General features: G+C 39.6%; 1 long non-coding RNA gene across 8 annotated transcripts in view; it reads left to right on the top strand.

Moving 5' to 3' along the window:
* Positions 1 to 12,019, top strand: part of LOC137225094 (uncharacterized) — a 44,668-nt gene that overhangs the window by 4,046 nt on the left and 28,603 nt on the right. For 7 of the 8 annotated variants that reach the window (XR_010943684.1, XR_010943689.1, XR_010943685.1 and 4 more), the window contains exon 3: positions 529 to 1,493. This is a non-coding gene — a long non-coding RNA (uncharacterized lncRNA). The remainder of the gene's footprint in view (positions 1 to 528; positions 1,494 to 12,019) is intronic. The other variant, XR_010943683.1, reaches the window with a different exon arrangement.

Genomic DNA, 12,019 nt, shown 5'->3' with positions numbered 1-12,019 from the left:
AGACAGAATAATAATAGTTTAGTCATTAAACAAAGTCAAGGACTGTTAGTTCCTCCTCAAGGGCTATAGGTAATATACTGGATCATATCCTTTGAGCTGTTTGACAGCTACTAAAACCCCCACGAAGTGGAAGAAGTTAACTGCATGCTGCCCACAAGCACGTAGACCCCAGACCAGTTGGAATCAGGAGGTTGATGATGCTGATTCCCAATTACTCACCAACAACCAATCAGAAGAATGTCCACGAGCTGATCATCCACCCTTTTCTCTCACCCTGTCTTTAACAACCTTTCCCTGAAAGCCATCAGGGAGTTGGGTCTTTGGAGCACTAGCAGCCTGGACTCCTTGCTTGGTGCCCTGCAATAAACGCTGCGCTTTCCTTCACCACAACCCTGTGTCAGCAGATTGGCTTTACTGTGCCCGAGTGAATGGACTGAAGTTTGGCTTGGTAACAATAGTAAAGGTATGGTTTCGTTATATACACAGGTGTGCTCTACATCTTGATATAAAATGTGTTTCTTTCTGCAGATCAGAGGCAAAGACTTCTGAAGGCCAGTGCTCCAACTTGAGAAAGCTGTGGAGGCTGTGGTTCAGGTCCGGGGAATGAGCATGGACGAAGTAGAATAGTGTGCTGACTAGACCAGTGCTTCTCAAACTGCAGTGTGCCACTGAATGACCCAGGCATCTGGTTGAAAGGCAGGTTCTGATTCAGCAAGCTGGGAAGGGGATGCTGCGATGCTACATTCCTGTCAAGCTCCTACACTTGGTTAGCAAGGCCTTGAACCCAGAGATTCTCAATAATGCTGTACATAAGAATCACATGGGAGGCTTTTCAAAACACTGCTGCCCAGGTCCCACCCCAGAACAATTCAGTTGGAATCTCTGGGGTGGGGCTCACATCCATAGGTTTTAAAAGCTCCCCTGGTGATTCCAGTGTGCAACCAGAAACAGTGGGTGCTGGTTCCCTGGAGCACCCCCAGTGCCTGAGCTGAGGTGGGAGGGAAGTGAGGTGTGGGGTCAGGTCTGGTGTCTGAGCAAACGATCCAGTATGACAAAGGGCAAGAGATTTCTTAGTCAGGAATGGACCATTTGCCCCTTAGTGGAGGTGAAGGGAGGGATTTCTGAAGGAATTCTTTGGCGTGGGGCTACCTGCTAACCCAGGTCACATCCTCCCAGGACCAAGAACAGACCTGTGCCTTCACCTTATCAAGCAAGTCAGAGCTCCCCCGAGCTGCTCCAGGGGCTGGGCTCACATGCCCCCAGGCAGTTCAAACATTTTCAAAACCTTACTAGGGCAGTGGGAGGAGGTGCTGCCAGCTGCTCCCACACCCTGCCCCCTCTGCCCTGCTAGAGAAAGAGCCAGGTGAGTCCAGAGATTACAAGCCCTGGATCAACATGGGCTATTCAGGATGAAGCGCCATAGTCCTGGGTTCTGACGCCCTCTGGTGGACACCTAGAGTTGAAGTTGGTAACCAACAGACTACCGTGTCCAGGTACTCTTTTATTTATTTATTTTTTAAACTTTTAATACAGTTTTTAAAGGTTACTTTCCATTTACAGTCATTACAAAATATTGGTTGTATTCCGCATGTTGTACAATACACCGTTGAACCTATCTTACAGCCAGTAGTTTGTACCTCCCATTCCCCCACCCCTACACCCTCCCCCTCACTGGTATTAGTTTGTTCTCTATATCTGCAAGTCTGCTTTTTTGTTTTATTCATTCGTTTTTTGTATTTTTTAGATTCCACATATAAGTGATAGCATACAGTATATGTCTTTCTCTGTCTGATTTATTCCACTTAGCATAATGCCCTCCAAGTCCATCCGTGTTGCTGCACATGGCAAAATTTTGTTCTCTTTTATGGTTGAGTAGTATTCCATTGCGTGTGTGTGTGTGTGTGTGTGTGTGTGTGTGTGTGTGTATTACAGCTTCTTTATCCATTCATCGGGGTTCTTTTGGTTGTTTTTGCCTCAAAAAATTTATTTCTTTAGATTGAAGTTTAGTTGATTTACAATGCTGTGTTAGTTTCTGGTGTACAGCAAAGTGATTCAGCTATACATATATATATTTTTTTTCATATTCTTTTCCATTATAGTTTATTACAAGATATTGAATATAGTTCCTTTGGCTATACAGTAGGTCCTTGTTGTTTATGTATTTTATATATAGTAGTTTGTATCTGCTAGTTCCAAACTCCTAATTTATCCCTCCCCTTCCCCTTTCCCCTTTGGTAACCATAAGTTGGCTTTCTACATCTATGAGTCTGTTTCTGTTTGGTAAATAAGTTCATTTGTATCATTTTCTTTAGATTCCACATATAAGCGATATCATATGGTATTTGTCTTTCTCTGTCTGACTTACCCCACTTAGTATGATGATCTCCAGGTCCATCCATGTTGCTGCAAATGGCATTATTTTATTCTTTTTAATGGCTGAGTAATATTCCATTGTATATACACACCACATCTTCTTTATCCATTCATCTGTCAATAGACATTTAGGTTGCTTCCATGTCTTGGCTATTGTAAATAGTGCTGCAATGAACATTGGGGTGCAAGTATCTTATCGAATTAGAGTTTCTGTCTTTTCTGGATATATGCCCAGGAGTGGGATTGCTGGATAATACGGTAGTTCTTTTTTCAGTTTTTTAAGGAAAACTAAAACTGTTTAGTTTCCTCTTTTAAGGAAAACTAAACTCGACACTGTTCTCCATAGTGGCTGCACCAATTTACATTCCCACCAAAAGTGTAGGAGGGTTCCCTTTTCTCCACACCCTCTCCAGCATTTATTTATTGTTTGTAGACTTTTTAATGATGGCCATTCTGACTGGTGTAAAGTCATAGCTCATTGTAGTTTTGATTTGCATTTCTCTGATAATTAGCAATGTCAAGCCTCTTTTCATGTGCCTTTTGGCCATCTGTATGTCCTCTTTGGATGTTTGTTTAGGTCTTCTGCCCATTTTTTGATTGGGTTGTTTGGTTTTTTGTTATTGAGTTGTATGAGCTGTTTGTATATTTTGGAAATTAAGCCCTTGTTGGTTGCATCATTTGTAAGTATTTTCTCACATTCTGTAGGTTGTCTTTTCATTTTGTTCATGGTTTCCTTTGCTGTGCAAAAGCTTATAAGTTTGGTTAGGTCCCATTTGTTTATTTTTCGTTTTATTTCTGTTACTTTGGGAGATTGACCTAAGAAAACATTGCTACGATTTATGTCAGAGAATGTATTGCCTATGTTCTCTTCTAGGAGTTTTATGGTATCATGTCTTATACTTAAGTCTTTAAGCCATTTTGAGTTTATTTTTGTGTATGGTGTGAGGGAGTGTTCTAATTTCACTGATTTATATATGGCTGTCCAGCATTCCCAGCAACACTTGAAGACCATCTTTTCTCCATTGTATATTCTTTCCTCCTTTGTTGAAGATTAGTTGACCATAGGTGTGTTTATTTCTGGGCTCTCTATTCTGTTCCATTGGTCCATATGTCTGTTTTTGTGTCAAAACCATGCCATTTTGATTACTGTAGCTTTGTAGTATTGTCTGAAGTCTGGGAGGATCATGCCTCCTGCTTTATTGCTTTGACAATTCTAGGTCTTCCATGGTTTCATATAAATTTTAGGATTATTTGTTCTAGTTCTGTGAAAAATGTCATAGGTAATTTGATAGGGATCACATTAAATCTGTAGATTGCTTTGGGCAGTATGGCCATTTTAACAATATTAATTCTTTATCTCCCTTTCTGATGGAATGTAGTCTTGATCTGTCACGTACCCAAGCCAATGTCAGGCACAATCAAAGAAGACATGATCCATATGCGTAAGCAAGAAACTGCTAGTTGAGGGAAGCAAGACTAAACAAAGAAAGGACTGGCTCCTTTCATTCTTCACCTACTCCTTCTTTACGTCCCCCAGATCTGGCTTTCCTTGGAACTCACTGTGCTAAGTTTAGAAATGAGGAACACTCAGGGCTACTGAGGTATTTTTTCACTTTTGGACCTCCCTGCTGTTCCTCTCTCCATCTTTGTTTAAATCTCCCCATTCGTAGTGTAGATACAGCACAATCCTTAGCTGACTGTTCTTCCTCTTTCTGCTCCAGTGATGACCATCCCAGGGAAGCTCATACCTGCTGCTTTTTTGGCCACCTCTGCAGCTTGGTCAGCTAATTTCCACTCATTGCCACCCCCACCTGCAAACACACACACATCTGAGCTAATTAGGCCCACAGGATAGCGCTCCCTGCATCTGTGGCTGCCCTCTTGAACCACAATGTTCATTGGTGACTACCAGACACTTCCTTTTGGTCATGCCAATCTGAGGAAGTGGCAACAGAACCCAGACTCTCAAATCCAGCCCTCTCTCCTCGACTCCCCTGGCTCTCTCATTTGCCCAGGAACCAGACTCAGGTCCTTGGCCGCCTCTTTCCACATCCCCTCCTTCGGCACTCTGTGCAGACCCCAGACACTGCAGGGCTCCAGTCTGCCTCCTCCTCCCCAGACTCACTTCCTCTCAGCTACCACCTTAGTGCCGTTAGGGAGAACGTGGGTCCAAGACACCTCAATATCAACAGCCCCAAAGGAGGTGATCAGGTGGTTAAACCAATGGGAAACACTAGTTGGGGAGATCCAGGGCACCTGCATAAGTGCCTGAAGAATGTCTACAAGATAAGGACAGATTAACAATCTCATCGGTAGCACATCTGAGCTCTTGGGATGGGTAAGAAAGGATTGTAAAGGTACCCTAAGAGGATAGAATCAAATCTGGGTTTGAGGGAGGAAACATACATTCTCAGTGGGAGAGGGATTTTTTGTTTGAGCTAGAAAGGATCTTAGAGAACAGCAGGCCTAACCCCCTCATTTAGAAGTGAGGAAACGGAGGTCTTGAGATGTACAGCAGATTACCCAAGGATGTCCAGCGATTTAAGGATGGTGATTGAATTGGATTAGAATCTCCATGACCCAGATACAAATTCAGGGCTCCTACTCTACTAATTCTTTTTCCCAACTTTCCCTCTAGCAAATACATATATACCATGCCAAAGCTGAGCTGCAAAAACAGAAGGGAGTAAGAATATCTTAGTGAGTTCTGATGATTTACGTATAGAAATTATATATGGGCCAGTCTCTATATGCTTGGTTGGGGGTGATGAGAAAGCACCTTATGGAATTAGTTGAGGGGAATAGCTGGATATCAAGGAAGGCTGGGGCTGAGTTCTAGCATGGGAACAGGTTAGGCCATCAGGCCTCCTTACCTTCCAGTTCATACATGCATGAATGCACTCGCACATAGTTTTTTCCTAAACACTGGTAGCCTGTGTGGATAATAGTCAAACACACTTTGAGCTGATGAGGTTCCTGGTCCTTGGTGTGAGCACTTACATAGGATAGACATTTTCAGCAGGGAGAGGAGCAGGAAACAGGGCAAAAAATACAGAAAAGAGAAGGGGCCACAGGAATGATGCTACATCAGAAAGGTGTTATAGGATCCCTTTAGGCATTAAGGAAGCCTTTTATGTATGGAGAAAACATTTTTTATTAGTTTGTCAATTATCTTATGATTTGGTTTATGCTATTTTTTTTTTTTTTGCAATGCTACAATTTGTATGAAATCAGTGTATCAATCTTTTCCCACATGGCACTTGGGTTTCTTTTAATTTAATTTTTATTTTATATTAGAGTATAGTTGATTTACAATCTGCTAATTTCAGGTGTACAGCAAAGTGATTCAGTTATACATATACATATATCCATTCTTTTTCAGATTCTTTTCCCATATAGGTTATTACAGACTATTGAATAGAGTTTCCTGTGCTGTGCAGTAGGTCCTTGTTGATTATTTTATATATAGTAGTGTGTATGTGTTAATCCCAAACTCCCGATTTATCTCTTCCCCTCACCTTTCCCCTTTGGTAACGGTAAGTTTGTTTTTGAAGTCTGTAAGTCTGTTTCTGTTTTGTAAATAAGTTCATTTGTATCAAATTTTTTTAGATTCCACATATAATTGATATCACATGATATTTGTCTTTCTCTGTCTGACTTACTTCACTTGGTATGATGATCTCCAGGTCCATCCATGTCGCTGCAGATGACATTATTTCATTCTTTTTTAATGGCTGAGTAATAGTCCATTATATACATGTACCACATCTTCCTTATCCACTCCTCTGTCAATGGACATTTAGGTTGTTTCCATGTCTTGGCAATTGTAAATAGTGCTGGTATGAACATTGGGGTGCGTGTATCTTTTCGAATTATGGTTTTCTCTGGATTTATGCCCAGGAGAGGAATTGCTGGATCATATGGTACTTCTATTTTTAGTTTTTTCAGGAACCTCCATACTGTTCTCTGTAATGGTTGTACCAGTTTACATTCCCATGAACAGTGTAGGAGGGTTCCTTTTTCTTCACACCCTCTCCAGCATTTATTGTTTGTAGACATTTTGATGATGGCTATTCTGACCAGTGTGAGGTGATACCTCAATGAACTTTTTAAAAAATTTTATTTTATTTATTTATTTATTTATTTTTGGCTATGTTGGGTCTTTGTTGCTGCACACGGGCTTTCTCTAGTTGCAGAGGCTACTCTTTGTTGTGGTGCGCGGGTTTCTCATTGCAGTGGCTTCTCTTGTTGCAGATCACGGGCTCTAGGTGCATGGGCTTCAGTAATTGTGGTGCATGGGCTTAGTTGCTCCGTGGCATGTGGGATCTTCCCAGACCAGGGATCGAACCCATGTCCCCTGCCTTGGCAGGCAGATTCTTAACCTTTGCACCACCAGGGAAGTCCCCTCATTGTACTTTTCATTTGTGTTTCTCTAATAATTAGTGACGTTGAACATCTTTTCATGTGCCTCTTGGCCATCTATATGTCTTCTTTGGAGAAATGTCTATTTAGATCTTCCCATTTTTTGATTGGGTTGTTTGTATTTTTTGATATTGAACTGCATGAGCTGTTTGTGTATTTTGGAGATTAATCCCTCGTTGATTGCTTCATTTGCAAATATTTTCTCCTATTCTATGGGTTGTCTTTTCATTTTGTTTATGGTTTCCTTTGCTGTGCAAAAGCTTTTAAGTTTAATTAGGTCCCATTTATTTTTGTTTTTTATTTTCATTACTCTAGGAGGTGGATCCAGAAAGATATTGCTGCAATATGTCAGATAGTGTTCTGCCTATGCTGTCCTCTAAGAGTTTTATAGTATCCAGTCTTACATTTAGGTCTTTAGTCCATTTTGAGTTTACTTGTGTGTATGGTGTTAGAGAATGTTCTAGTTTTATTCTTTCACATGTAGCTGTCCAGTTTTCCCAGCACCACTTATTGAAGAGACTGTCTTTTCTCCATTGTATATTCTTGCCTCCTTTGTCGTAGCTTAGGTGAACATAGGTGCATGGGTTTATCTCTGGAATTCCCATCCTGTTCCATTGATCTACATTTCTGTTTTTGTGCCAGTACCATACTGTTTTGATTACTGTAGCTTTGTAGTATAGTCTGAAGGCTGGGAACCTGATTCCTCCAGCTCCCTTTTTCTTTCTCAAGATTGCTTTGGTTATTTGGGGTCTTTTGTGTTGCCATACAAATTGTAAAATTTTTTGTTCTAATTCTGTGAAAAATGCTATTGGTAATTTGATAGGGATTGCATTGAGTCTGTAAATTACTTTGGTAGTATAGTCATCTGACAATACTGATTCTTCCAATCCAGAAACATGGTATATCTTTCCATCTGTTTGTGTCATCTTTGATTTCTTTCATCTGCATCTTATAGTTTTTCAGAGAACAGGTCTTTTGTCTCCTTAGGTAGGTTTTTTCCTAGGTATTTTAGTCTTTCTGATGTGGTGGTAAATGGGATTGTTTCCTATAATTTCCCTTTCTGATCCCTTGTTATAAGTGTATAGAAATGCAACAGATTTCTGTATATTAATTTTGTATCCTGCAACTTTACTGAATTCATTGAGCTCTGGTTGTTTTCTGGTAGCATCTTTAGGATTTTATATGTAGAGCATCATGTCATCTGCAAACGGTGACAGTTTTACTTCTTTTCCAATTTGGATCCCTTTTATTTCTTTTTCTTCTCAAATTGCTGTGGCTAGAACTTCCAAGACTATGTTGAATAAAAGTGGCAAGAGTGGACATCCTTGTCTTGTTCCTGATCTTAGAAGAATTGTTCGCCATTGAGTATGATGTTAGCTGTGGGTTTGTCATATATGGCTTTTATTATGTTGAGGTATGTTTCCTCTCTGCCCACTTTCTGAAGAGTTTTTATCATAAATGGAAGTTGAATTTTATCAGAAGTTTTTCTGCATTGATTAAAATGATCATTTGGTTTTTATTCTTCAATTTGCTGTGTGGTATCACACTGATTGATTTGTGGGTATTGAAGAATCCTTACAAACCTGGGTTAAATCCCACTTGATCATGGTGTATGATCCTTTTCATGTATTGTTTGATTCAGTTTGCTAGTATTTTGTCAAGGATTTTTGCGTCTATGTTCATCTGTGTTATTGGCCTGTAACTTTCTATTTTTGTGGTATCCTTGTTGGGTTTTGGTATCAGGGTGATGGTGGCCTCAGAATGAGTTTGGGAGTGTTCTTTCTTCTGCAATTTTTTGGAATAATTTCGGAAGGATAGGTGTTAACTGTTCTCTAAATGTTTGATAGATTTTACCTGTGAAGCTGTCTGGTCCTGGACTTTTGTATGTTGGGAAGTTTTTTAATCACAAATTCAATTCCAGGACTTGTGATTGGTCTGTTCATTTTTTGTATTTCTTCCTGGTTCAATCTTGGAAGATTGCACCTTTCTAAGAAATTGTCCATTTCTTTTAGGTTGTCCATTTTATTGGCATGTAGTTGCCTGTAGTAAGCTCTTATGGTGCTTTGTATTTCTGTGGCATCAGTTGTAACTTCTTTCTCATTTCTAATTTTATTGGTTTGGGCCCTCTCCGTATTTTTCTTGATGAGTCTGGCTAAAGGTTTATCAATTTTATCTTTTCTTTTTTTTTTGGCAGCACTGCATGGCTTGTGGGATCTTAGCTCCCCGACCAGGGACTGAACCCAGGCCTCAGCAGTGAAAGCGCCCAGTCCTGACCACTGGACAAGCAGGGAATTCCCAATTTTGTTTATTTTTTCAAAGACCCAACTTTTAGTTTCATTGATTTTTTTCTATAGTTTTCTTCATCTCTATTTCACTTATTTCTGCTCCGATCTTTATGATTTCTTTCCTTCTACTAAGTTTGTGTTTTGTTTGTTCTTCTTTTTTAGTTGCTTTAGGTGTAAGGTTAGGTTGTTTATTTGAGATTTTTCTTGTTTCCTGAGGTAAGCTTGTACCACTATAAACTTACCTCTTAGAACTGCTTTTGCTGTGTCCCAAAGGCTTTGGATTGTCATGTTTTCATTTTCATTTGTCTCTAGGCATATTTTGCTTTCCTCTTTGATTTCTTCAGTGATCTGTTGGCTGTTTAGTAACATATTGTTTAGCCTTTACAGTTTTTTTCTTGTAGTTGATTTCTAATCTCGTAGCATGGTCAGAAATGGTGCTTGATATGATTTCAATTTTCTTAAATTTACTGAGGCTTGCCTTATGGCCCAGCATGTGATCTATCCTGGAGAATGTTCCATGTGCACTTGAAAAGAATGTGTATTCTGCTTTCAGATGGAATGTTCTATAAATATCAATGAAATCCCTTTTGGTCTAATGTCTTATTTAAGCCTGTGTTTCTTTACTGATTTTTCTGTCTGGACGATCTATTCATTGATGTAAGTGGGCTGTTAAAGTCCCCTACTATATTGAGTTAACATTTGCCTTATATATTGAGGTGCTCCTATGTTGGGGGCATATATATTTACAATTGTTATATCTTCTTGGATTGATCTCTTGATCATTATGTAGTGTCCTTCTTTGTCTCTTGTAACAGTCTTTATTTTAAAGTCTACTTTGTCTGGTATAAGTATTGCTACTCCAGCTTTCTTTTGATTTCCATTTGCATTGAATACCTTTTTTTCATCCCCTCACTTTCAGTCTGTATGTGTCTCTAGTTCTGAAGTGAGTCTCTTGTAGGCAACATATACATGGGTCTTGTTTTTGTATCCATTCAGCCAGTTTATGTCTTTTGGCTGGAGCATTTAGTCCATTTACATTTAAAGTAATTATTGATATGTGTGTTCCTGTTGACATTTTGTTAATTGTTTTGGATTTGTTTTTGTAGATCTTTTTTCCCCTTTCTTCTTTTGTTCTCTTCTTTTGTGATTTGATGGCTATCTTTAGCTTTGTGTTTAGATTCCTTTTTCTTTTTTTGTGTATATGTTATAGATTTTTGATTTGTGGTTACTGTGAGATTTTTATATAGCAATATATATATATATATGTGTGTGTGTGTATATACACACACACACACATATATACACATACTTGTTTTAAGTTGTTGATCCCTTAATTTCAAATACATTTTAGATACCTTCCATTTGTACTCTCTCCTCTCACAATTACTGTTTTTGATATCATGTTTTACATCTAATTGTTTTGTTTAAGCCTTAACTACTTAGTGCAGATACAGATGATTTTGCTACTTTGGTTTTTAACCTCTGTACTAGCTTTGTGTGTGATTTAATTCTTGTCTTTACTGTATGTTTTCTCTTACTGATGAGCTCTTTCATTTCATAATTTTCTTGTTTCTAGTTGTGCCCTTTTCTTTTTCACCTAGAGAAGTTCCTTTATCATTTATTGTAATGCTGGTTTGGAATTCTTTTAGCTTTTGCTTGTCTGTAAAGCTTTTGATTTCTCCATCAAATCTGAATGAGAGCCTCCCTGGGTAGAGGATTCTTGGTTGTAGTTTCTTCCTTTTCATCACTTTAAACATATTGTGCCACTTCCTTCTGGTCTGCAGAATTTCTGCAGAAAAATCAGCTGATAGCCTTATGGGAGTTCCCTTGTATGTTATTTGTTGCTTTTCCCTTGCTGCTTTTAATATTCTCTATCTTTAATTTTTATCATTTTTATTACAACGTGTCTTTTGGTTAATCCTGTATGGGACTCTATGCACTTCCTGGACTTGGGTGACTGCTTCCTTTACCATGTTAAGGAAGTTTTCATCTATTATCTCTTCAAATATTATATTTTCTCAGCCCTCAGGCTCTCTTCTCCTGGGATTCCTATAATACGAATACTAGTGCATTTGATGTTGTTCCAGAAGTCTCAAGCTGTCCTCATTTTTTAAATTCTTTTTTCTGTTCAGCAGCAGTGATTTCCACTACTCTGTCTTTCAGCTCACTGATCTGTTCCTCTGTATCATTTAATCTACTATTGATTCCTCCTTGTGTATTTTTCATTTCAGTTTTTGTATTCTTCATCTTTGTTTGGTTTTTCTTTATATTTTCTAACTCTTTGTTAAAAACATAACTTCTCACTCTGTGCATCCATTCTTCTCCTGAATGCTTTGATCATCTTTACAATCATTGCTCTGAACTGTTTCTCAGGGAGATTGCCTATCTCTACTTCACTTAGTTCTTCTTGGGTTTTATTTTGTTCCTTCATCTGGAACATACTCCTCTGCCACCTCATTTTGTCTAAGTTGCTATCTGTATTTTTATGTATGTGGTATGTTAGTTAAATTTCTCGACCTTGGAAAAGTGACCTTCGTATGCAAGTGACGTCATATGCATCCCAGCGGTGCACTCCCCTCTCATCACCTAAGCTATATGCTTTAGGGAGTCCCCCCTAAGAGGGCTGCAGGGGTTCTTCTGCTGTGGTGGGCTGACTCTGGGGCGGTGTGGTAGGCTTTTTGGCCCCTAGTCTCGTTGGTTGCCTGACCCTTCCGTGTGTGGATGCTGCTGGCTGCTGTTGAGCAGGGCTTGGTCACAAGGTGGCTATTGGTAGAAGCCTAGGGGGCGCCAGGGCTAGTGGTAGCTCACTGGTGGGCAGTGTCAGGATCCTGATGACGCTGGGTCTGTTGCCCACCCACTGGCAGGTGAAGCCAGGTCCTGGGGTTAATGCTGTGCTACTGGCAGGCAGAGCTGGTTCCTGGAGTCTGGCAGCAGGGCCC

Source organism: Pseudorca crassidens, chromosome 5 (genome assembly GCF_039906515.1).
Source record: "Pseudorca crassidens isolate mPseCra1 chromosome 5, mPseCra1.hap1, whole genome shotgun sequence".
Lineage (NCBI taxonomy): Eukaryota > Metazoa > Chordata > Mammalia > Artiodactyla > Delphinidae > Pseudorca > Pseudorca crassidens.
This window is presented reverse-complemented; position numbering and strand designations above follow the sequence as displayed.